General features: G+C 45.6%; 1 protein-coding gene, 1 long non-coding RNA gene and 1 pseudogene across 8 annotated transcripts in view; 1 reads left to right on the top strand and 2 right to left on the bottom strand.

Moving 5' to 3' along the window:
• The window catches only part of Frmpd1 (FERM and PDZ domain containing 1), a 167,029-nt gene extending 147,908 nt beyond the window's left edge, over window positions 1-19,121 (bottom strand). Inside the window, exon 1 of the mRNA XM_087548952.1 lies at window positions 18,940-19,121. The gene's annotated coding sequence lies outside the window, so the exon portion shown is untranslated. The remainder of the gene's footprint in view (window positions 1-18,939) is intronic.
• Window positions 2,382-5,183, top strand: LOC120103148 (uncharacterized). Of its 7 annotated transcripts, none has more exons than XR_015620197.1 (4): window positions 2,382-2,698; window positions 3,244-3,372; window positions 4,396-4,626; window positions 4,749-5,183. It is a non-coding gene; the product is annotated as an uncharacterized LOC120103148 (long non-coding RNA). The 7 variants fall into 7 exon arrangements; XR_015620193.1 differs by having other exon boundaries at window positions 2,442-2,698; window positions 2,998-3,542; XR_015620198.1 differs by having other exon boundaries at window positions 2,469-2,698; window positions 3,089-3,372.
• Window positions 19,122-23,425: 4,304 nt separating the features above from the next.
• On the bottom strand, window positions 23,426-23,979 carry LOC103692346 (60S ribosomal protein L24 pseudogene; annotated as a pseudogene).
• Between the last annotated feature and the right edge of the window lie 2,250 nt (window positions 23,980-26,229).

The following is a 26,229-nucleotide window of genomic DNA, read 5'->3' as shown; positions in this document are numbered from 1 at the left end:
ACATGCATGCACACACAAATATAAATAAATAAAGTACAAGATAAAATATATACATTTTTTGTTTATATGCAACAATACAGCACAGGGATGCTGTGTTTTTAACAACAATAAAATTAGCTCCTGGTCCCTGCTTTTTCTCAGCTTATTTCCTACCCAGGCCTGGGTACCAGAAGTACAAGGAAGACTGCTTTTTTTCTTTAGCATTTCAGAGCATGCTTGCCACAGCCCTTTGAAGACATTGATTCTCAAAGGGCCCATTTCCCTGCTACATATTAAACAACCAAACAAACCCCCTCTGCCTTAAAGATGAACTGACATCCAACATTTACTTTGTTACCATTTTAGGTTATTTTTCCTTTTCAGTTTGCTTGTTATCTATTTTGGTATTTAAAGAAAATGCAAGCCCTCTCTCACATGGATCTAAAATGATAACTCTAAACTTGTACAGAGGGAAAAAGTAGGGAGAGAGGGCACAAGTGCGTGCGTGCATGTGTGTGTGTGTGTGTGTGTGTGTGTGTGTGTGTGTCTGTGTGTGTGTGTGTCTGTGTGTGTGTGTGTGTGTGTGTGTGTGTGTGTGTGTACAGTGTGTGTGTATGGGGTAGAGTACACTTGCCCATGTGCATGCATAAGAAGACCAGAATGGGGTGTTAGGAGTCTTTCTGCATCACTCTCTACCTATTGAATGGAGACAGAGCCTCTCATAGAATCAGAGCCTCATACTTTGAGCTAAGCTGGCTGGCTAGTAAGTTCTTAGATCTGCCTGCCTTTGCCTTCCAATGCTAGGGTTACAGATGCATGCAGCCATGTTTAGCTTTTTACATAGGTGCTGGGGATTTGAACCCAGGTCCTCATGCTTGCACAGCAGTGCTCTTATCTATGGAGCCATGGTTCTAGTCCTGTCTTTAATTATGAGACAGTCTTACTTTGTATTTCTAGCTGGTCTTATACTCACAGCAATCCTCCTGCCTTGACCTCCCACTTGCTATTGTTACAGATATACACTCTCATAACTGGATTTAAATTCAATCATATGGAAAGGACACAATAACCAGTGGTTGAAAGGACTAACGAGCGCTCTGAGACAGCGCCACCAGGCAACCAGAACATCTGACAGGCTTTCTCAAGTATCATGTAACAGCTGTTTACTTACAGAGCCCTTAAATAATTACCCCAGGAAGTTCTTAAATAATCATGATAATCAATAGCTATCGTTTACATAGGGTATTCTTTGTCCAGCATTGGGTTGAAGTATTTATGGAGCGTGTTATTTAACTCTCACTTCAGTCCCCTTAAAGTACTCTCCGTCCCCTTTGCATATGAGAGAAACAAGCCTCTTTGACAAGACCCTTGCTTTCACCTGTGCACCTAGCAGGTGCACCTGCTAACACGCTTGACTCTTGGTGATACCAGAGTCACGGCTGCTTCCGTGGGGCTGCATGCTCTGACCTGGAAGCACAAAGTGACTGTCCTACTTCCATCCTGCCAATCTGTGCAGAAGCAAAGGAAGAAAGAATTGCGGCCTCATCTGCCAAGCACCCCCTTGGCTTAAGCAGTCATTTGCCTGGACTTAAGGGAAACCACTCACAATTGCAATGGCCCTCCGCTTCAGCTGCCCAGCTGCCTACCAACCCTCTCCTTATTGAGGAATGTGTCACAGCGCCAATTCTCCGATGTGGGGAATGAAAGTGACAAATGGATCTAGGAGCACTGGCTTTCCCCCTCCTTACTGTGTAGCCAACAAACGTGTTCAGTCTAACAAGCTAATCCGTGAGACAGTATGGCAGGGCCCCACATGTGGCTGCTCCTGCTATCCCTACAGAAACACATCTCTCTTTCCTTCCTCTCCCACAAACATCTGCTGAGCACCTGTTGCGTCCCATGCACCAGGCCAGATATAGGAATATGACAGGAAGCCTGATCCTTCCCTCAAGGATCCTCTAGTCTGGTAGATGATAAATCAGGAAAAATATATAATTAGCTTTTTCCTGGAGTTCTAGCTACTTAGATGGCTAAGGCAGGAAGATCGGTTGGTCCTAGGAGTGCGAGGCCAACCTGGACAACATATTGATACTTCATTTATAAATACATACATGCATGTGTGTGTACATACATTAGCGTTTGATTGCAATACTGGGTTATGGATAGCACAAAGCTGCAAGTAAAGGAAGGAATACAAGGGACAGAAGTGAGGGGCAGAAAACATTTGCTCAAGAAAAAAAAATGAAGCCTTTCCTAGTCTTCCCTTCTTGGAATGAATTTTATCCCCACTCCAACTTGAATTATAATTCATTCTGGATCTCTGCCGAGAACCCTGGTGACATTGTAGCCGCATTAGTCACCTTGGCCTAGGTTTATCTCCTCCATTCCATTCAGTATAATTCACTTCGCATAAGTACTGTGCTAGGCTGAGCTGTGTGGAAGGCCAACGACAAAGCAAAGCCAATCAATCCCAGAACCAGTTCCTTGGAGGAAACAGGCAGGGAGCTGTGGCACAGAAGACATGATTGAATGGTACAGGGTAGGAGACTGTAGGCATAGATACAGCCCTCAGAGGAGGCACGGGGAAGAGTGGCATTCCAGATGAGCTTTGAGCAAGGTTCCTGTAGACAGTGACTAAATAAACCCTCGTTCAGCTTCCTGGAAGACTGGAGAAGGCAAGAAGCTGGGGAAGGAGTCAGACTGATCGAGGGAGCTTGAGGTAGAGCATCAGGGTTGGTGTATGGGATCCATGATATGACAGAACACGAGGAAACCCCACAAAGACTCGTTCTGGTGGATAATGGGGTTGTTGATCCTGGTAATGTATTGTGTGGGCTGTGGGAGCAACAACTGGGTGACTTACATGCCCGACTCTGTTTTGCATGGATTGTGACTGGGAACACAGCAGGGAGACTAGTGAGGGGCCATCTCAGTTATCCGGGTGGAAGGGGAATGTCCCCAACTATGAAAAGCAGCAGTAGGGACTGACTGTTGTTTCTCTCTGTCTCCTGTATGTAGTACACTGTGCTATTTCCTGCCTGGGTTTCATAAATGTTTGTGAGAAAGAAAGCACATTAAGGAATCACAAGTATGAGCGTATGCTTTGCAGGTGTCTGATTCTTGCCGTTTGACCCCTGTCCCCTAAGTCATCCAAGTTCAAGTCACAGGACGGACAACCCTGCCCAAGCCTGTCATTACCAGGCATTATGTGACTACTTAGAAGAGGCCTCTGTTGCCTCATGTGCCATTTCCATCCGGCTGCAGCTGTCAGTACGGACAGACTTGGTTTCCTTCCTGGAGTCGGCGAGGGCGGCCCCACCCTGTCCTACCAGCTCAATCATCTGGAGCATCACCCACAAGCTGAGAAGATTCCAGAACACGCCAAGCTCCAAGGCATGCAAAGAAGGGGCCCTTCTGGGGAGTTCTAAAGCCAGAGGTCTTCTGGAACCCATTATAGAGCAACTGTCCGGTGAACTCAGGTCCCTCCAGTCAAGGACTTCTAGGAAGGGCTGGCGGGGAAGCATGAACTGCATGGACTGCCCAAGTGTGACCAAGGGTTCTAGGTGAGGTCTGATCTGTGTGTAAGAAAGGATCTTTACTAAATTGTATTTATTTGTGCTCATGCACACTGCCCCCACCCCGTGTGTGTGTGTGTGTGTGTGTGTGTGTGTGTGTGTGTGTGTGTGTGTGTGTAAGTTAGAGGACAACTTTCAGGAGTCTCTCCTTCTGCTATGTGGGCTTCCAAAAGTTGAACTCAGGTAGGATTGTCAGCAGGCACCTATACCTGCTGAGGTATCTTGGTGATCAGGTTGGGATCTGTGAGTTAAGATGGCGCTGGCAAGATGGCTCAATGGGGAAAAGGGCTTGGCATGCAAACCTTGTGACCTGAGTGCAGTCTTCAGAGTCAGAGTGGAAGGAGAGATCCGTCTCCTAAAGTTGCCCTTTAACACACACACACACACACACACACACACACACACTCACACACACACGTCAAAAATACACACATACATACACAGTAATAATAATAAATAAAATGAACATTTAAAACGTGAAAACGTGGTTAAGATGATATATTCAGCTCAGAAAAGAAGCTTAGAATTACGAAGTTACTGAGGATGCAATGCTTCCTGAATCCAATCAAAATATGACTTCAACTTAATCAAGATAATGGCCAATTTCTCTGAGCATTTCCTATGTGTGGACCGCGCTGCCCCCACACTGGTTAGCATATTTTCTAAGCACTGTTCACTAGTTAGCAGGTTTGGTCTCCACAACAACCCAGTAGAGCGAGTTCCATCATTGTCCCTATTTACAAGTAAGACCTACCCCACTCCTCACAGTAGACAGGCGGTGGTGGCTGAATTTGAATCCAGGAGGCTCACTACCACATTGGGTTGTTTGTTTGTTTTTCAGACACATCTGAAGAGGGCATTGGATCCCATTACAGATGGTTGTGAGCCACCATGTGGATGCTGGGATTTGAACTCGGGACCTCTGGAAGAACAGTCATTGCTCCTAACCACTGAGCCATCTCTCCAGCCCTCACTACCACATTGTTAAATGCAGCCCTCCGCTACCTCCTAAGTCCAGAGTGCCTTGTGTTCTCATACTGACCACCAGGATCGGATGGTTTGACTTCTTCCTGTAAGTGACCTGGGGTGACCTGTGGAAAAGGTTCACGGCTCTGTTGAACTAGAAAAACCCTATAACATCACAAAAGTATGCCAATGAAGAGGTTCAAACCTTCATGTTTCTTTTGTTTTAAGGATGTCTGTGGAACTACCTAGGCCATCAAGAGAGTGCACATCTGAAAAGCCACCAAGTATCTAAATGATGTCACTTTAAAAATCCACCTTGAGCTATTCCAGAGGCACAATGGTGGGGTTAGTAGGAGCAGTGAGACTGGACCAAAGAGTGGTCCGTGACTGAAAACACAGAGGGGGATGCTGATTCTTGAGTCACTGAACATCTCCGGGTGAGCTAAACATCCACAGTGCATTGTCGAACTTAAGACACAGCATCCAGTTAACGCACCAGTGAGCTCCCCTGCCTCATCAAGATGACCTCAACGAAAACAAACTGTCCCTAACGAGGAGACTGCACTGAAGCAAACCACATCCCAGGGGAAACTGCAGAACAAAAGCTTTTGGCACCAGAACAAATTTAGCATAAAATGAGTGCAAATAAAAAAAAAAAACTGGTTCAAATTGCAGCATCATTTTCTTCTTCTTGGAGTCACTAAGTTACTGAGGGTGAGCCCAGCACCATAGCAATATCTTGGTTTTTTATTCTTGAAACTCTCCTTCCTCAAAAACCCAATCCCATCACGCATGGCAGGCCTCACTATGCTACTAAACATTTAAGAGTTCTGGTTAAAGGTAGGAAATCCCCAAGCTTGTTGCAAGCAAAGTAAGGTTTGTAGCCCTGCATTGGTGGGTGCAGTGTGGGTGTTTGGTAATGACCTACCTATGCCTGTGCTGTTTGGGGTCAGCAATATGATGTTCTGATTTATCCAGAAGTGGTTAGCTGGTAGACCTCTGGGTCTGAGAGTCAGTCAGGCTTACATTCCATGCAGGTCCATGCTACTGTACTTCAGGACAACCTCTCTCCCTCTCTCCCTCTCTCCCTCTCTCCCTCTCTCCCTCTCTCCCTGTCTCTCCCCCCCCTCTCTCTGTGTCTCTGTCTCCCTCCCTCTCTCCGTCTCTCCCTCTCTCCCTGTCTCTCCCCCTCTCTCTCTGTGTCTCTGTCTCCCTCCCTCTCTCCCTCTCTCCCTCTCTCCCTCTCTCCCTCTCTCTCTCTCTCCCTCTCTCCCTCTCTCCCTGTCTCTCCCCCCTCTCTCTGTGTCTCTGTCTCCCTCCCTCTCTCCCTCTCTCCCTCTCTCCCTCTCTCCCTCTCTCCCTCTCTCCCTCTCTCCCTCTCTCCCTCTCTCCCTCTCTCCCTCTCTCCCTGTCTCTCCCCCCTCTCTCTGTGTCTCTGTCTCCCTCCCTCTCTCCCTCTCTCCCTGTCTCTCCCCCCTCTCTCTCTCTGTGTCTCTGTCTCCCTCTCTCCCTCTCTCCCTGTCTCTCCCCCCCCTCTCTCTCTGTGTCTCTGTCTCCCTCCCTCTCTTCCCTCTCTCCCTCTCCATTGCTCTCTCGCTTTCACTTTCTAATAGGGTCTCTTTATTTAGCTCAGGCTGGCCTTGAACTCATGATCCTTCTACCTCCCCGGGTGCTGTTATTACACCAAATGACACCTCACATAACAACCCTCTTCCCATGGTCTCACAGGTGGAATAGATGCTCTCTCTGGTCCAGGATTTGATTTTTGTTCCTACTGGCCTAGCTGCCTTCTGAAGTCCTAGAGACAGGGGTAGGACTGCACCCTGCTAATCAAGCCCTAACCTCTGTAATAGTCTGTATGCCAAGTTTCAACACTCTGAGCCTAGTCTACATAGAGAGTTCTAGGCCTGTCTCAAAAAGAAGGAGGGGGAGGAGGGGGAGGGGGAGGAGCTAGGATAAAATAACAGATATGAGCGTTTTAATTACAAAGAAACAAATGAATGGAATGGGATATATGATCAGCAAAGTTTATAAAATTCTGACAGTGTTAAGTAAGATTGTCCTAAGCCACCTGGGGCTCAGAGGGCCCCAGAATCTCCAGACTGTAAAGTGTTAGCAGTTAGCATCAGTGAGTGATTCTGTAAGAATTAGAAATGAGATTGTCCTCTGAGAGTCAAACTAGGGCATCAACACGTAATGGATTAGAGCAGAGATCGGCTAAGTCTCCTTAAAGAAACAGTAGTCCTTAGACTGGAGAAACAGTGAAATCTGAAGGAGGCCAAGTAGCCATGAGAGTGTGAGGTGGTCAGATAAGCCATGCTCAGCAGATCCCATCACAGAGTGGCTGCGTTCTGAGGGTGGTAGCTGAGGAGATTCTGAGCTGAGTACCTTCCCATTATAGAGATGTAAGCCGGATACCTCAAAACATTCTTTCAATAGTCCCCCCTTGTCTTAATCCAAATTTACCAAGCAAACCAATTATAGTTCTAATTCTCAAACTACAGCTTTAGATCCACCTACGGGACATGAATACATGAGCCACTGGATGTGGGCTTCCTTTCCTGATTATTTTTCTGGCTGTGACTTGGCAAGCTGACCACTGATTAGGGGAGGAGCTTCCGTGTGACCTGGCTACTGAGCCCCAGAGCCTAACACAGGGGCATCTGATATCTTCAACAATCCAACTTTTCTTTCCCTTTGGAAACTTGCTCTCCAGGTTATGGACAGCAGCATTGGAAAACTAGACCACTGGGTACTGAGGGATCACATTTCTTAGCCTCCTGGGCAGAAAGCCAGAACCTGGATCCTGTGGGGTCCCAAAGGTGAGACTACTGAAGTGCTGCCCACTGTGAAGCCTTTGGGAAACCATTCTAACCGGCCTTTCCCTGGGGTCATTTGGCCCTTGTCATCACCCACACTATTCTTTGGGGAACAAGACAGGAGTGAACCTTCCCGGTACAGTTCAGGGACTTCCTCCACAGTGAAGCAGGGCCCTCTTCTAGAAATCCCATCATACTTTCCCCCAACATGGGCTGCTATTGCTCCCCTGCACACCCTCTGAGTTCTGAACTTGGTTTCTTTTGTTCATCTATACCTACAAGAACCCTTTCCCCTCCCTCCTCAGCCCTGCCACACTGATCGCCATGGTCAACTTAAGGCTCAGGGTGGGCGGCCAATCAGTCATTCCTGTAATTGTTGTTCCATCTCCAAAGTCCCTCAGCTCCTGTTCACCTGCTGTCCTAGTCTGCGGTGACCAGAGGCACCTTGGGGAGGAAAGGGTTCATTTCAGCTTATAGCCTACAGCCCATCACTGAGGGAAGCCAGAGCAGGCACTCCAGGCAGGATCCCGGAGGCAGGCACTGAAGCAAAGAACATGGAGGTGCTGCTTACTGGCTTGCTCCCCTAGACTCGCTCACTCTGGTGTTTTATACAACCTAAGACCACCCATCTGGGGACAGCAAAACCTACAATGGGATAGGTTCTCTCCCATCAATTAGAAATGAAGAAAATGCCGCCCCCCAAGACTTGCCCAGAGGCTAATCTGATGGAGCCATTTTCTCAGTTAAGGTTCTGTCCTCTCAGATGACTCTAGCTGTGTCAAGCTGAGAAACAAAAAACAAAAACCCACCCTGCACTTGCATTTTCTATTTGTGTTCAAGCACTACCTACTTTGTAAGGAAGTTGGTCCCTAAGAGTTTCAGAAGTAAAAGTCCCTGCTCTGTTTGGAACATTCTTCTTTTATAGGCAAATCTTCCTGGAAAACCGGATTCATTCAGTCTTTGATTAATTTATTCAGTCATTTAACGGTTATTTCCTGAATGCCTGTAAGTGCCAGGAAATGAGATCCAAAGGCAGAAAAGACTGGCAGAGCCTCTCTCTTCATGGAGTTTGCTGCCTAGGAAGGAAGTCAGACGCCAAAGAATCAATAAACCCCAGCGGTGACAGTATCATGACACAGTGTGTACAGTACTGTGAGCTGACTTTCCTGGGACCATTGGGACAAACCCCGAGGAGTCGGCCCAGAGAGAGGCGGGAGTCTGTGAGACAGCGTGAACAGAATGCTCCCAGCGGCCTGTGTCACTGAGCTCACTCAGTGCCCGCTATCCTGGCGTCAGATAAATACTAGGAACAGACTTACCAGTCTCTTTCTTTGGACTGTTTTCTAGTCCAGGCAGGACACTCCACACACACTCAACGTAGAATACAGTTTGCTGTATTCAGCTTTCTTTGTCATAGCCACACCCCTACTGGACATAATTGTTTATTTGTTTCAAGCTAATGTCCTAATTTCATCCTCAAAGAGAATTTGACATCATGGTTTAGGAAGTCTTACTGCTAATATTAATCTGCGTCCTAGGAGACACAAAATCTTTGTCTTTTTTTTTTTTTAAGATTTATTTATCTTATGTATGTGGGTACATTGTCCCTGTCTTCAGACACACCAGAAGAGGGCATCAGATCTCATTACAGATGGTTGTGAGCCACCATGTGGTTGCTGGGATTGAACTCAGGACCTCTGGAAGAGCAGTCGGTGCTCTTAACCGCTGAGCCGTCTCTCCAGCCCCAAATCTTTGTCTTTTTAATTGCCATATCCCTGTTACTATGTCGCCCCACATAATAGATGCTTAGCCTAGCGGGCAGTGGCCCTCATTGGAAGGGTGGAGGAATGGCTGGGGCAGGGTGAATGGATGGAGGATGGATGAATGGAGGAGGGTTGGATGGACCTCATCTTCTCAAACAGAATCACTGTGGAGCACAGAACTTGCCTACGTCACATTCACAGTCCTCTATCCCTTAGGGCAATGCCCTACATATACTAAATAACCAATAATCAAGCAACGAATGCCAGTGGGTTGCTTCATCTTCATGTATCCTTCCTGTTCTTGGGCTAACTGCTGCCTCCCTCAAGGTCCTGGTTCCTCCCTCTGGACCCAGAAATGCCGCATCCTATATCCTAGGCAAGCCCTCTGACACTGGTGGCAGTAGCTAGGTTCCCTGAGGCCATTTATATAGGAACAGCCCTCCCCCTTGAAAATACTCCTTACATACTTCAATGGAGACATGCCCCATAGAACTTTGTAGGGTATTATAAAGTCCTTCTGAGACCACTGTACAAGCAGGTTCTCTCTCTCTCTCTCTCTCTCTCTCTCTCTCTCTCTCTCTCTCCCTCTCTCTCTCTCTCTGTCGTCAGTCAGGAACCCAGGCTGGAACCAACGTTGATAACAATAATCACTGTTTACGTCACAACTAATTAGACTCTGCTTGTTGACCCACACAAAGTCCCTAGGATGTAGGTGAGGGTCTCCTGGCCTTTAAATGGCCAGAGGAATGAGAGAGGATTATATGGGTCTATTTCTATCTTGCACAGATGTGTGGCCCAAGTTGAAGGGAGAAATAGATTACTGAGGCCACATTTACAGTCCTTCTTGACTGAGGGAGTCCTTCCGGTCCAACCTCATTATAACCAGATGCATGAAATCTTGCATCTTCTAGGACGGGAGGTCATGGGAGAGGTGCATACAACTCAGACACGGAGGTCGTACAGGGTTCCTCCCCTGCATTAAGCTCTGTGTCCTGAACTAAGTTTTTAAAAAAAAAATCCCAAAAAGTAACTGTTTGTTACACGTGGATGTCCCTGCCATGGGATTTGCCCCAGCCTTTTTTTTAAGAACAGATGCTCTTGGCTAATGAAACAGTCTGCTAAAGTAAGTGCATGGATTTGGTCTTATGGGTTTCATTTTATTTGTAAACATGCAAGACTTTTCTAGTGTTTTTCTTGCAAACCTTTTCTTTGTATTGGATTTCCAAGTGTAAGGCTTGCTCCAGGTATTGATTTTGGTGCCTGTTCTCTCCTCCCCCGGCACCCTGTGTGTGTGTTGGAGGGTGGGTTTTCAGGTGTTTATCCTTGAGACAGGGTTTACATAGCTCAGGCTGGCCACGGTGACATAGTACTTTGCCTGCCTTAACCTCCCTAGCACTAGGATTATTGACTTGAGCCACCAGGCCCGGCCAAGCAGTGTCTCTGGTATTTTGATAATCTGGTGATATTTACGTATGCACTTCTCCCAGAAGAAAACAGTCAAGCCAGAGATAACTAAACTTGACAACCTTCGTGAAAACCTGAAATCTTCGTTGTGGAAGGAGAGAATCCACCCCAGCAAGTTGCCCTCTGACCTTCACCCTCATTAATTCTGAATGGAAACAAATTCCTATCTGAGCGAAAGATTGCACACAATCGAGGGTCCGTGGATCCAACGCTCGGGACATCTAACTTCTTGCTCACACTGTGGATGAGAATGAAAATTGGTGCCAAGGCTACAGAGGAGCGTTTGGCATTATCAATCACCATTACAAATGCACGCACACACGTTGACACAGCGCCTCTACTTTTTTTGGTTCTTTTTTTTTTTTTTCTGGAGCTGGGGATTGAACCCAGGGCCTTGCGCTTCCTAGGCAAGCGCTCTACCACTGAGCTAAATCCCCAACCCCGTGTCTCTACTTTTAGAGCATTATCCTGCAGTATATTTTCACGCTGGCAAACAGGCTTGCCATGAAGATGGTGGCTGCAACATTATCTATTGTAGAAAAAGATGGGAAACAAACTCACTGTCTCACAATGGAGGACTGCTCATGTAAGTTATAGTGTGCACACAGACTGAATACAATGAATCACTATTTTTTAAATAAAATTTTAATTATGTGTATTTGTATGGGGGGCAGTATAAACAGCATGCCACCACTGATTGATTGATTGATTGGTTGGTTGATTGGTTGGTTGGTTGATTGATTGATTGGCTGGTAGGCAGGATTGGAGGGGCAAATGTTGGTTTTGGATTTTTTTTTTTAAGAGTTTCATATACAAGCACACTGTATTTACATCATTTCCACCCCTTCTCCATTCCCTCTCAGATTCATGAGCCTTTCTTCAATAACTATCATTTTACACACACAGACACACACACACACACACACACACACATCTCAGTAGGAGATAAATGAGTGGACAGGCAAACAGACAGTCTCACTGAATCCATTTAGTGTTACCTGCATGGACATGAGCTTAGGGCTGACTGCTTGGGACTGGGTAACCTACCAGGAGTTTTGTCCCTGCTGAAAACCAATCCTCCCTCCCTCATCAACCACTGACTCCCTGTAGCTCTTCATCGAGGACTTTGTAAACTTTTCTCTGTCCCGTTCCAGGGGATTCAATGCCCTCCTCTGGCCTCCATGGGCACCAGGCGCACAGGCATACAGGCAGAATACTCATATACATAAAATAAATTAATACAATGTTTTGTTTGCTTTTGAGTCAGGGTTTCTCTGTGTAGCTCTGGCTGTCCTGGAACTTGCTTTGTAGACCAGGCTGGCCTTGAACTCTCAGAGATTCACCTGTGTTTGTCTCCCTAGTACAGCAATTAAAGTCATGAGACAACACTGCCAACCTACATTAATAAATATTTTTAAAAAGAAATAAATTGGTAGTGCTGGTTGATTCCAGAAAGGATTAAAGGACAGGATTGGAGGAACTGTATTCCATACGTGAAATGGAACTTCAGTGCTTTGTCTCTGAGAGCTCTGGGTATGAACTCAGGCCCTCATTCTTGTGCAGGATACACTTTATCCCCAAACCATCTTCCAGCCCTAAAAATGTGAATTTAAAAGCCCCTGCATTCCATGACCTGAGACGGTGACTGAAATGTAGAGAACACTTGATGTACTAAAAAATACAAACTGTGCAAGAGCCACAAATGTGGTTATCCCAATCGGAAGGAAATGGGCATGATATCATGATATGCATCATACATATCCTACATATGTCTATGTATGTTATAGAGGAAACATGAAGTAATCGAATTGACGGTATACAGCACTTCCTAACAGGTTTGCTTAGTAGACACTAAGTCCACACAAATAGAACCCAGCCTCCAAAAAGTTCCCAAAGATAAGCAGTGTGCTAACCAGGCCTGCTAGAGAGAGCAGAGATTTCAGATGTCAAGATGTACATGTGTGTTCACCAGGACTAACCAGACACAGGACAGAGACCTTACTTACAACCAGCCATTCAAGCCTCCCCTTATCAAAGAGCACACCGCCACAGACAGTTCAGGGGACAGAGTCACCACCAATGTGTAAGGCCTGATCTGCCATGAAGCACCCAGCTCTCTTCTTGAGAAAAGCATAGTTTTTCCATGTGTGCAAGATGACCCCAAGTTACAACCGTTCTGTTATTGAAGCTTCAGGGGTTGCGCCTTGAATTGCCATTCAGTATTTGAGTAAAGTCGAGTGGGTCCCTCTTTCCTCAACATTCAACAAGGCGTGTACTCTTATGTGTGCCACCATGCACTATATGGTAGGAAATCAAGCAAAAACTCCCTCTCACACAGCTCATCAACTCTAGTGGAGGGAAGCAGGCAATACACAGGGCGGTGTCTCGCTGTGATAAGCATTAAGGAACTGGAAGCAGGAAAAGATGGCGAGAATCATTGAGGAAACCTGCGAACAAACCAGCCATTCTAGGAACGTGTTGCTGCGTTAAGACCTGGGGGGGGGGGGGGGGGGGGGGAACGAAGAGGGGTGGGGATGGTGGGAGAGGGGACTAGTTAAAACCCTGTGGATACAGCGAGTAGAGAATGGAGATCCAAAGTTCTGGTGACAGAGGAAAAACGGAGATGACGACTCTTCTCTGGGCTGTCCCAAGAAAAGTATGGCCAGGCTGCTGGAGCTAGCGAGAGAGGACGAGGTCCGAGAAGACTGGGAGGTTCTGCAGCCATCCGGGGACTCTCCCCTGAGTCAGATGAAAGCCCCTGGAAGGTCCCGAGTTTTCATTTTAGCTAGAATCCCATGTTGCCGTGCAGAGGATAGATTTGGAGGGCACGAGGTAGGAGGAAGTGACCCAACTGTCCAGGCAAAAGAGGATCTTTGTACGGCGATGGGCGCTGTGGGGAGCAAGAAACTGTCAGATTCTGGAGATAGTTTGACAAGATTGGCTGACCAGATTGGAGAGGGGGCATAAGGGAAAGTGCTGAGTCACAGATCTCCAAGGGTCTTGGCTTTGGCAGTTTAGAAGGCACGACTCACCATTACCTGGGATGAGGGAGTCCTGAGGGTTTTATAGGTTTGTTGGGGGCAGGAAGATGGGTCAGGAAATGCTGGGAGTCAAGTTTGGGGCAGTTTTGTCATATATATATATATATATATATATATATATATATATATATATATATATATATTTTAAAGTGGTGTGTGTGTGTGTGTGTGTGTGTATGTGTGTGTGTGGGGTGTGTGTGGTGTATGTGAGTGTGTGGTGTATGTGTGTGTGTGTGGTATGGTGTGTGTGTGTGTGTGTTTGTATACAAGCAGGCCCACATGCCAGGACACTCATGTAAATATCAGGGAACGCCTAGCAGCCATCCCTTCTCTCCTTCCACTGAGTGAATTCTGGGGATTAAATGCAGGTCGTCATCAACCTGGCAGCAAGCACCTTTATCTGTGCAGCCATCTCGCTGACCCAAGTCTGGGAAACTTTAAACTTGTATAGTGCAAATGAATGGGCAAACAGGGACATTAAGTAGACAACTGGGTATTTGGCCAGAAATTCTGGTGTAAGGCTGAGGTGTAATAACATCCATCTATAAAACCGGGATAATAATACAGAATCCCCGTGCCCTAAGAATTATGGGAGAATTAAACAAGATAATGCCTTAAAAGCTCTCGTGGCAGGCAAGGCCTGGGATACAGGATGCCTAACGTGCATTTTGGCTGTTTTTATTAGAATTTAAATACTCTCTGCATTCCTGTCATTACTAGTATGAATCTACTTGCCCTCAGGTTTAGCAAGATCGTTGTTTGTTTTCCGGCCGTCAGTTCCAGGGGAACAACTTTCAAAAGAAAGCAAGAGTCTTTGGGGTCCTAGCAGCATCTTCAGAACCGGTTTCCAGATAGAGTTCCGGTGTGGAAGGGTTTGCATGCATCTGTAGTCTTCAGAGGGAAGTTACGCCAAGCTTCTTAAACAACCAGTGTGTAAGTTCATCGACCCAGAAATTACGCCCCATTTCGAAGAGCGGTGGAGATGGAAAATGAGACAGTTTGCTGAGGGAAAATTGGACATGAGCAAGGCCCCTGGGAAAAGATATTCCCCGTGCACTCCTGTGACCTTTTCGACCCAGGAGGTTGGAAAGGAGTGAAGCCTGGGAACCTGCCATCCTGTCTAGACCCCAGTCACTAGAGATGTTATCGCAGGCCACAAATTCATCTGGCTCCTTTTAAAGTTGATTCACAAGAGCCGTGACCTCGGCTGTCCTGAGATGGTGAGATTCTCAGAGGACCTCTCCTTGAAGACGCAGCCCTTGCTCTCTCCTTTTAATTTGCTCACTGCACTTTAGCTGTCGCGTGTTGGTGAGACAGAGACAAAAGCTGGGGTCATTCATTTATTTTTATGCGATTCAAGATCTTTGAGGCAAACGAGTGTCTTAACATCACAACCCAAACCAGGGGCTTTCTCGATATCTTCACATCTCTTTGGGTTTAGACTAGAAATCCACGGCTGTGGGATTCCCTTCTATATCTGTGGCAGGCCTGACGTTAAGTGACCGCCTGTTAATAACCTTGTGGTCGGCGTCCGTAGCTGAAGGAAAAAGAGGCTGAAGTGGTTCAAACCTTCCAAACTGCTTCTGCGACAGCCAGGCAACTGTGTCATATAAAATCATAGGCCTGGTGAATCAGCACACAGGACAGACAGGGACAGACTACAGTAAATGAGGGGACAGACAGTGTGACAGGAACTTGGGAAAGGGCTCCTTCCCAGAATCCTTGCTGCCTTCCACTTTAAAGGAGGTTGCATGAGCAGGGCTGACTGCCGCTAACCAGGAGACCTCTGCTCCTAGCACAGGAACGGGTCTCAGTCCTCCTCCCGGATCCTTGTGTCCAGTGAGTTCTGTGTTCATTACAGAGCTTTCATGGTAGTTCCCCGTGAAAAAGCCTTCCAGCATTTTCCCAGGAGGCAGAAAATAAGGATACCCTAAGAAGTAACACTTCGGGGGCCCATAACCCAGAAGAATATGAGAGACTTTAGGGTCCTCGGAGTCCATGATTCCCTACAGAGACCTACTCCATCTTCTTCCTGACTGTGTGTCTCAATACTCTAGTTTGAGGAGGACTAAAATAGCCCAGAGCCAGTAGTTCTCAACCTATGGGTTGCGACCCCTCTGGGGTCAAAAAGACCTTTTTCAGAGGTCGCCTAAGATAAACATTGGAAAACACAGATATTTGCTTTACAATTCCTAACAGTGGGAAATTGTTATTAAATAGCAAAAAAAAAAATAATTTTATGGTGAGGGTCACCACCGCATGAGGAATGATAGTAAAGCCTCAGGGTCGAAGCATTAGGAAGATTAAAAGCCACTCCGAACTCTAACCGGAGCCAGTTGATGGCAGATGGTTATGAACTTGTACCCTCTTTCTGTTTAATTAGTTTTAAATAAGTTTTAGTTTTCTATGTCTGCATACATGCTGAGGAAGAAAGGAAAGGGTCCCATTTGCATGTAGGCACGGTGACAAGAGTGGAAGAGGCTAGCAGGAAGCGCTTAGACCCCAGTACCTCTTTACCTTTAAATTCTAGGACTCAGACGTGCCAGGAAAAAAAAAACAAAAAACAAAAAAACAAGTGTTTTTGTGGTTGTTCACAGACAGTGTTACAAGCATTCTTGTTCCAGAATGTTCACCAGTGGTCCTGAAGATTATCCAAGCCCTGTCTCCAGCTTTCAATTAGTGGTCAGTGAAATAAGCATTTAAAAGTCCTCAGCCGGCAATCAAGGGACCTGGAGTCAGTCTTGTCTGCCCATGCAAACCAGGAGAGAGGTCCTAAGGAGATCTGCAGAGACCTACAGCTTAGGTGGCCCGTCTTCTGCCCACGTGGGGCGCAGAAAAGGCTCTACCTAATTCTACACCAGTGCCCAGTGCCTACTGCTGGCGTTAGTGAATTAGAGTGTGCAGTACAATGATCAAGCTGCTTCCTTACTTCCCTGGGCTCTGGGTTCTTAAGTACCATGGTTTCCCTCTCCCTTCTAGTGCCCTTAAGACCGTAAGCCCGTGACCCTCCATCAGCATGTTAAACTGTGTTTCTGCTGCCAGCCCTGAGGGACTGGCTAGCCATCTTGATCTTCCTAGCGCCTTGCTGAGCCCAGTAGAGCCTACCATAATCTGGAGGTATTAGGCCAAGCCCCAGGTTGAGTTTGCTGGGTTCTGTTCAGTTTGGAAACATTCAACAAGACCTCTTGCCTTCCAGCCTCGGGCTGTGTGCCAGAGACACAAGATTTGAGTCATATGCAACCTTGACGGTTATGGATGCATCAAGGTATAGTGATCAAACATAATGGCTCTCCGATTGAACCCTAGGCCTGCATTCTAGGTCTACAAGTTACCCCTGACTGTCCTTGGGTGAGCCTTTAACATCTCTCTCCGAGTTTTCCTCTTGTGAACACTTCCGGAGTATTGCTGTGATCACTATAGTCAATGATTTCAAACCATACCTGACATAGAGTAAGTTCTCAGTAATGTTAACTATTACTATTTTTGTCTTCTGTCTCCTCTTTCTGTGACCTCAAGCTTAGTCCATTTTCTTTCACTCTTGGTTCTGGCTGTTTCCTTCTCTTGCCAACAGGGACTTTTTAATTTTGCTTCTGACACACTCAGTCTCTAAGGATACCCAGCTACCCTAACATTTGACTGGCATCTTTTCTACTAGGATTCAAATTCAAAACTTTCAAGCAGGCAAGTGACCCACATGAGTCATCATGTAGCTATTTTTCTAAGGAACACCAGATCTGAAAGGAGTCACCCTAAGCCAGGAGCTCAGATTTCTGAGGAAACTTTCGTGATTTCAGTTCTTTCCAAGACATAAAACTCTGATGTCAGGGAGCAGAAAGAAGCTTCCCGGAATTGTCAAACCAATGATGACTTGTCCATGTGTCCCCCGGGGTCCTAACTAGCTGCTTATGACAAAGTCACTCCGCTTGGCAGATCTTTTTTTGCAGAATATCACTATGTAGTCCAGCCTGGATGGGAACACACTTTATAGTCTAACTTGACCTCAAACTCACAATCTCCTGACTTAGCCTTAGACTAAGATTATAGTCATGTGTTCATGCTGGGCTAAATGTTTACTTTTCCTTGTACTTCCCAAGTACTTTAATGTCAAAGCCACTACCACCACTCTTAAAAAAAAAAAAAAGCACACAATAACCGTAGACTGTAGCTTTTCCAGTTCTGGGTCCAAGTGTGAAAGTCAGCAGACAATAGGACACCTGCACAGTCATGTTTATCATGTCACCAACTGACATAGTCAAGCTATGGGATCAGCCTACTTGCCTGTCATTGGGTTAAAAACCAGCATAAGCCAGGTGGTGGTGCACAATTTTAATCTCAGTACTCAGGAGGCAGAGGCAGACAGATCTGTGAATTCAAGGCCAGTCTGGTCTATGCTCCAGGACAGCCAGGGAGACACAGAGAAACCTTGTTTCAAAATGAGGTGGGGAGGGGCCTGGGGGGAGGGATAGTGTATACAAAGTAGAGTTTTAGGTAGCCATGAAAAAGAAGATTATTTTGGGGGGAAAAAATGGACGGAACTAAAAAACATGTTAAGTGAAATAAGCCATCCTCAGGAAGACAAACACTTCATTTTTCTGTCATTAGACAAAAAATAAAATAAAATAAAAGGAAATACACAGAAGGAGAAGATGGACTGTTCGCAAAACAACAAAACAACAACAACAAACCAGGAGGAGGCAGGAGATAGCACTAGCATGTAGTGGGGTTGGATATGACCAAAGCAGTGTATGAAAGAATGAAAATGAAACCCATTATTTTGCACGATCAACACACGCAAATAAAATCATTATTTTAAAAATTATTAAAAATCAGTTTTTAAAGTTACTGGTAATCAATAATGAAACAGGCAAACTTCAAAATAAATGACCTTTTTTTTAAAAAAAAAACCTGGACAAATTCTAAATTTCTATAACTTGGTTGCTCATAGCCTCAAGCCACAACTTAATCACGGTTCATGATCTCAGCGGTTCAACTGTAGAACATCTGGCCCAGCTCCAGGAGGCACACGGCGGCGTCAAGTTCAGTACCCAACTGGATACTTTCATCGTTCAAAGTTAAAGCCTGAAACTCTCAGCTAATACACATACCCCCACCCAACACATTAAATTTATTAAGTGCCACACATCTGCCTACTCTAATCCCCGGAAATGCTTCTTTCTGATAGACTCCAGTTAGATCAGTAAGGCACTACTGCGAGCAGCTGTCCTCAGAGCTCCCCATGTCGAGAATGCCTAGCACGGTTTCTTATCTCTGACTATGTCTGCTAACCTGGAGCTAATGGTCCAGTTGCCAAGAGTTCCCAAGACACACTTACTTGCTTCCTCCCACAGCTGTCCACACAGTTCACGCCGATCGCCAAACATAAATCCTGGAAGGAACTTCAAAGACCGCCCAATCCAAACCTTCATTTTACAACCACGAACACTGGAACCCACAGGCGGTAGATACTCAGCCGAGGTCATGCAGCTCATTGATTCAAGGGCTGAGGGTAGGATTGCCCAACTGGAGATCCACCTCCTGTGTGTCATTCTTCTTCCAACCCGTTCCTCTGCTCTCTGCCCGCCCTTGTTGGCTTTCAAACACTTGACGCACAGTCCGCACCCTCCCGGGATGGACGTGCCAGCAGCCTACCAGGCTCAGCCGGAGTGAGCAACCCCAGTTGACCTGGGGCTCTTTACCTGCAAAGGAATGAGTGCGTAGGGTTACAGGAGATATTGTAGTCCACCTATTACGGCGTGGCTGCCGAGTCATCTGTCGTGTTGATTATTACCTCTGAGACGGCTCAGTTCTTCGTCCTTATAATTTCCAGTTAGCTTACGATAAACACTGCCCCCCACCCCGTCATTTTATTTACCAGCAAACTTTACTTAGGAGACACTGAGCACTTACCATTTGCTAAGCACTGCGCTGGGTTTGAGAGTTCAAGAATGAGAAGACATTCTGCTGGGTGTTTTTTCGCACTGTGACAGGATCAGTCTTACAGGCACACAGAGGCCACCACAGGTGAGCTAATGAGAATGCCACTGATCCTTCCTCCCCATCCCCTTTCCCTCCTCTTCCTACCCCTTCTCACCCCGCCCCCTTCTTCTGTTTCTTCCTTTTTAAGATATCTTTTTAAGACAGGGTCTCACTATGTAGGCTGGCCTTGAATTCACAGCGCTTATATTGCTTCTGTTTTCCAAGTACTGCAATCAAAGGAGTGTACCACCGTTTCTTTCTTTTAAAAGAAAACATAAAATGTTCTAAGATGTATGACAAGGCCATGAAAGTAGCCAGAGAATCCTATATACACCTCAACTCTGTTTTCTCTACTTTGAATATCTTTTTTAAATTTATTTATTGATTATATATTAGTACCCTGTAGCTGTCTTCAGACACACCAGAAGAGGTCATCAGATCCCATTACAGATGGTTGTGAGCCACCATGTGGTTATTGGGATTTGAACTCAGGACCTCAAGAAGAGCAGTTAGTGCTCTTAACCACTGAGCCATCTCTCCAGCACCTGAATATCTTATCTAGGTTCAATATTTGCTTTTTCCTAGTTTTTATAACATTTGTGTATTTTATTGTGTCTCTGTCTCTCTCTGTCTCTATTTCTCTGTCTCTGTCTCTGTCTGATCTGTCTCTCTCTGTGTGTCTGTCTGTCTGTCTGTCTGTCTCTGTGTGTGTGTGTGTGTGTGTGTGTGTGTGTCTGTGTGTGTGTGTGTGTGTGTAAGGAGGTCAGAGGGCAACTTTCATGACTTTCACGACTCTGTTCTTTTCTTCTATCGAGGTCCCAGGGATTTCACTCAAGCCATTGAGTTTATCAGCCAAGGCCATGACCTGTTGAGCCATCTTGCCAGCTCTGACATATTTTATACAGGATGGTACATTACAAGAATTGTATTTATAAACATCAAGATGATCCCAAGGTGGGAAATGCGCTAGCCAGGATAATGTAGAAGACTTTGAGGACCCAGTGGCAGATAGACTCAGCAAAAATCACAGAGAGAGGACAGAAATGACATAACGACCTCTAGACACGCTAAGGAGATATAATTGACAGAAAGTGGAGGTTAATTCAAGAGTCTGAAGGTGAGGGATGAATTGAATGGCAGGAGCAACTGTAGGCCGTATGGTTGTGGTTTAAATATATGCTAGGAAATTAATCCCTGCCTGAAGCAACAGTGGGATGTAGTGCATAAAGGAGGCGCTGAGGGCTTGACAGCTCTGCCCTTGTGAACAGGTGAATGGCAGGACTTTCAGGAGTGGCCTCTGCTCTGACTCCTGCTCCCTCGTTGTGAGTATGCAGCAAGAAGGCCCAGTGGTTTGATTGTGAACTTCTGTCCAAGATAGAATAAACACCTGCCCTTCATAAATTATGTAATTTCAGATATTCTGGAGTAACGGCCCTAAATGGGTTAAAAAGGGAAGATAAATGTTTCCACATTGAGAAGGTGATGTGTGAGGAACTCATCGGCTAGCGGACAAGACAGTGAAGTCATCAGGTGAGCGAGATGTGATGATGCAGCCATACAATACAAACACTGGGGAGGGAGAGGCGGGAGGAGTAGGAGTTAAAGGCTAGCCTTGGCTACATGAGATCCTCGTCCAAAATAAACCAACAAAGATGTTGGTTGTATATGCTGGTTCTTGTTTCTGGAAAGACATGAACTAGAGTCCTGTGACAAACCACTGTCCTAAGGATGGCCATTGAAGCCAGACTAGATAGTGTATTCGTGTGGAGAGGAGGACCTAGGAAAGAACCTAAAAGAACACTGTCGGTGACAAGATGGCTGGAAGGACGGGTGGAGAAAGAGGCTGGAGGGAGACTGTTGAAAGGTTGAAAGGATCAGAGAAAGTGACATCCCTCATGCTAAGAGAGTGCTTCTTGGAAAGCACTGTGTAGCCAGGGATGTCAAAAGCCAAAGACAAACTGAGACCCTCAAAAGTCCCTCCGATTTGGCAGGACTTCCCTCAAAGTAAGCAGTTTCAGAGACTGGATGGCACCACAAATCCAAACTGTCTTTGGACTGCAGACAGAATAGAAAGTGAGGACTTGAGGCTATCAGCATCTGCCATTCCTTAAAACTTACTGTGACCTCAGGGGCTAGGGATAAATTAAATGGGATTGGAAAATAATAACTGATATTGTTGTGGTAAAAACAATTATTATTTCACTTCGAGTGTGACTGAGGCACGATATCCTACTAAAAATTAGCAGTAGTAGCTATCATTTATTAAGTAGCTGCCATAAGTCAAGCACTTTAACGGCATTTTTTTATTGAGCCCTCTAAACTGCACTTTGAATGGAGACCACCTTCCTCTACTATGGATGAAGAAGCAGGAACATAGGAAGGCTCATATCTGGCACTAGCTTTTAACTTCGCCGAGGAGCTAGAAGGGAAACCTGCCTTCACACCAACTCCTGCTCCTTCCCTCTGGAGCGACACTGTCTCCACTAACCATGGCTCACAGCTGGCCTGCTTTTCACTGTGTGAAGATCAAGATGGAAATGGATGGCCTGGGAATTCCATCTATCCTGGGAAGGACCATGGATTGAAGGGATGGACACCCAGGCACACACCTCGAGTTCCAGGACAATTGCTGAGAACCAACAAAGAGGTTCTGGCTTTGAATCCCTGAGTCCCAAATGTGTCCGTCCCCTTTGAGGTGTGTGCATGTGAGCATGCAGGTGTGTGAGCGCCTGCCAATGTATGCACGTGAGGATGCAGAGCCCAGAGCTCAGAGTAAATCAGTCTATCATTAAGTTGGAAAGTTAAGGTTTTAGGCTAGGGGGATGGCTCCATGGTTTAGAACAGTGGTTGCTCTTCCAGAGTACCCTGATTTAATTCTCCGCACCAGCACAGTGGCTCACAACTGTCTGGAATTCCATTCCAGAGGATCTGATGCCCTCTTTTGGCATCAACAGGAATCAGGCACACAAGAGGTGCACCAGCATGCGTGCAAACAAACACTTATAAAAATTAAAAGTTTTAAAAGGGAAAGTTAAGGTTACACATAAAGGAAAATGACGAAATTGTACAAGGATTTTGCAAAGCACACTTTACTATGGAGATGGCACATTTTAAGGAAGACTCCAGTCACCTTCCCCATGAGGGAAGATGAGGGAATTTATACTAGGTGGGTAGGAAGATACAGCTGGGACTATTGGATACATGGCATGGAGAGACAGACAGATCTCCATGAGAATTGGGGAGTCTCCAGAACTTGAGGTGCTCACACAGAGGCAGGGGTGCTAAGTCAGTAGCCAGGCCCTAGAGACAGCTTATGTTACTTTCCCAACTCCAGCCTGGGAGAGAGCCTCTGAGGACAAGGTTAAGATAAGACTTAGAAAAATCAAGATGGAGACGACGGAGCAGGATGATCCAGACCCAGGTGGACTCGGTCAATTTTATCTTGTCTAGGTGGGCAGTTTATATCTTTATTAATTGGCAGTGAATTTGTTGTGTGGAAGTATTGTGCATTGGGAATTGAACATGTAAATCTAATTGCGAAGAAGAAGGAGAAGGAGAAGGAGAAGGAGAAGGAGAAGGAGAAGGAGAAGGAGAAGGAGAAGGAGAAGGAGAAGGAGAAGGAGAAGGAGAAGGAGAAGGAGAAAAGACTTCTCATGTTCGAATCTAGCCTTTCTATGGATTCCGAACGAATATTATCAAATGGAACGGCCAGCATGCTCGCTCCTCCTCTCTCTCTCTCTCTCTCTCTCTCTCTCTCTCTCTCTCTCTCTCTCTCTCTCTGTGTGTGTGTGTGTGTGTTTAAGAGTTAAAGACATCTTTATTTTAAATTCTGATCTACCAAATTAGCGTTTGCCACCAACTCGGAGCAGAGACCTTCACAGCTTCCCGATCTTTTGTTTAAGGGCTGCCTTTGTAGGGGCCTTGACAGCCGCCATTGCTGTCTTCTTTGATGCCTGCTTGGCCTTTCTTGCTTCCTTGGCAGCCCTGCTACCCTGCTCTCCGTGAGCTTTCCTGACTTCTGGTTTCTGAGTCCTCTCGGCCGTTAAATCAGCCAGAGACGCACTGGTAATGGCTCACTGGAATTTGACTGAACCGCGGTCTCTTTTCTTTTGAATGTCTTCCGACTGTCCTTTCCTGTGTCTTCCTCTGGAGGGGACAGTCCAGGTTATCTGCCGAGGATTCCTTTTGGAAAGAAATGCAAGGTCACATTTGGTGTTAAGAAACTGGAAAACCTTCCCATCGGTCCAGGCGTATCGCCCCCCGTGTCCCGGGGCAGATCTTGTAAAACTGCACAGCTCGACCTTCCTGGTGACAGATGTCGGCCTGTCAGGGGAAAGACGGTGAAGAGAGAAATAAGCATTCTTCTTTTTCGGAAGATGTGTCATTTCTAAGCTGAGACCGGTGGTGTCTGTCTTTCATCAGACATGTCTGTCATGCTTTAAACATCAGAGGCGGTGTATGGAAAACAGAAAGTTGGAGAAACGCCAAAAAGATTACCATTGCTATAACAATAGTTGCTTCAGGATCATAGGAGATTGTTTTCTTTCTTCCTTAATTCTGTATCATTACAAAATAAATATATGGGGTTGGAGAGGTGGCTCAGTGGTTAAGAGCAGTCCTGGAACTGACTAAGTAGGAGAGGGCTGGCCTGGAACTCACAGAGATCCCCCTGCCTCTGCCTTCAGAGTGTTGGGATTAAAAGTATATGCCGCAACACCTGGTTTCTTGCTGTTCTTACAGAGAACCCAGGTTCAGTTCCTAGCACCTATATTTGGTTTCACAACCATCCAAAACTTCAGTTCCAGGGGATCAGAGCCCTCTCTGATATCTGAGAACACCAGGCATGTACTTGATGCACATACATGCATGGAAATTTGCCAAATGCTCATATAAATAAAATAAAAATAAATCTTCAAAACAAACAAATATATATATATGTGTGTGTGTGTGTGTGTGTGTGTGTGTGTATATATATATATATACATATATATATATATTGATTAAAAAAGAGCCATATGGGTTTTATATAATTATATTGTCATAGATAAATAAAAGCAATAAAATTTAAAGGTCATAGTTTAAATTGTTTGTATTATATTTTTATCCATATAGGTGTTTTGTCTGCATGTATGTCTGTGTACCACATGCATCAGTGCCTGGGAAGGCCATATGAAGGAGTTGAATCCCCTAAAACTGGAGTTACAGATGGTTGTCAGCCACCATGTGGTTGCTGGGAATTGAACCAGGAGTTTTCAGGAAGAGCAGCCAGTGCTCTTAGCCCCTGAGCCATCTCTCCAGCCCCCGTAATACTGTTTTGTAGTGTGTATGTGTGTTGTGTGCTGTATGTATGTGTTATATGTGGCTGTGTTCGTATGGAGACCAGATGTCAACACTGAGCTCTCCCTGCTCTCTTTTTTATATATTATTTTTATTTTCAGAAAACAGCTTGCAGGACTCAGTTCTCTTCTTCTGCCGTGTGGATCCTGGGGATCAAACCCTGGTCACTGGGCTCAGGTGTAAGAGCCCTTACTCAGTAGCCACCCTGCTGGCCCTCTCCACCTTACTTTTTGAGATCCAGATTCTAACACAGAACCTGGAGTTCACTGTTTCAGCAAGACGGGGTGGTCCCCTCAGGAATCTTCCCTCTTCTCTGCCTCCATTGCTAGGTTACAGACATGGTCACCACACCCACCTTTCACATGGGTGCTGGGGGTCTGAACTCAGGCCCCCATGCTGCTTCATCCATTGAGGTATCTCCCCAGCCCTGTGGGTCATTCTTTACTTCTGCAGATGACTAGGTTTTCCATCAACAGACGTCTAGATAAAGGAAATGTGGACTACCTACCTACCTACAAACACAACACACACACACACACACACACACACACACACACACACACACACACTGGGTTTTTTTTTTTCAGCATAAAGAAGAAGGCCATCTCTTCAGGAGAATGGATGGAACCACAGACCATGTAGGTAAGTAAAAAAAAGACAGATGCAGAAGGACAAGTGTGGGGGTTGGGGATTTAGCTCAGTGGTAGAGCGCTTGCCTAGCAAGCACAAGGCCCTGGGTTCGGTTCCCAGCTCTGAAAAAAAGAACCAAAAAAAAAAAAAAAAGGACAAGTGTGAAACTTCTCTCTAGATATAAATAGATACATATGTACATAAATACATACACACATGTACATACACACATACATGCATACGTATATTGATACATACACACAGACAACATATATACATTGTTACATACATGCATACACATACACATGTACATATATACATGCATGCATGCATACATACATTGATACATACACACATGTACATACATACATGCATGCATACATACATTGATACATACATACACACATATGTACATATATACACTGATACATACATATGCACATACATACATATATACATTGATACACACACATACATACACACATACATTGAGACATAGATGTGATGTGAAGGCAGAAAGGGACTATGTTATTTGGGCAAGGGAAGGGGCTAATTTGAATGTGAGGACAGGAGAGGGTGGTGAGAGAAAGCGCTGTAATGATAAACAGTGCACTTGAGTGAAAGAGTCATTGTGAAGCCCACCACTTTGTATGAAGAGCATACACTAGCAATCTCTTTT

The sequence above is a fragment of the Rattus norvegicus genome, chromosome 5 (assembly GCF_021556685.1).
Source record: "Rattus norvegicus strain SHRSP/BbbUtx chromosome 5, alternate assembly SHRSP_T2T, whole genome shotgun sequence".
Classification (NCBI taxonomy): Eukaryota; Metazoa; Chordata; class Mammalia; order Rodentia; family Muridae; genus Rattus; species Rattus norvegicus.
This window is presented reverse-complemented; position numbering and strand designations above follow the sequence as displayed.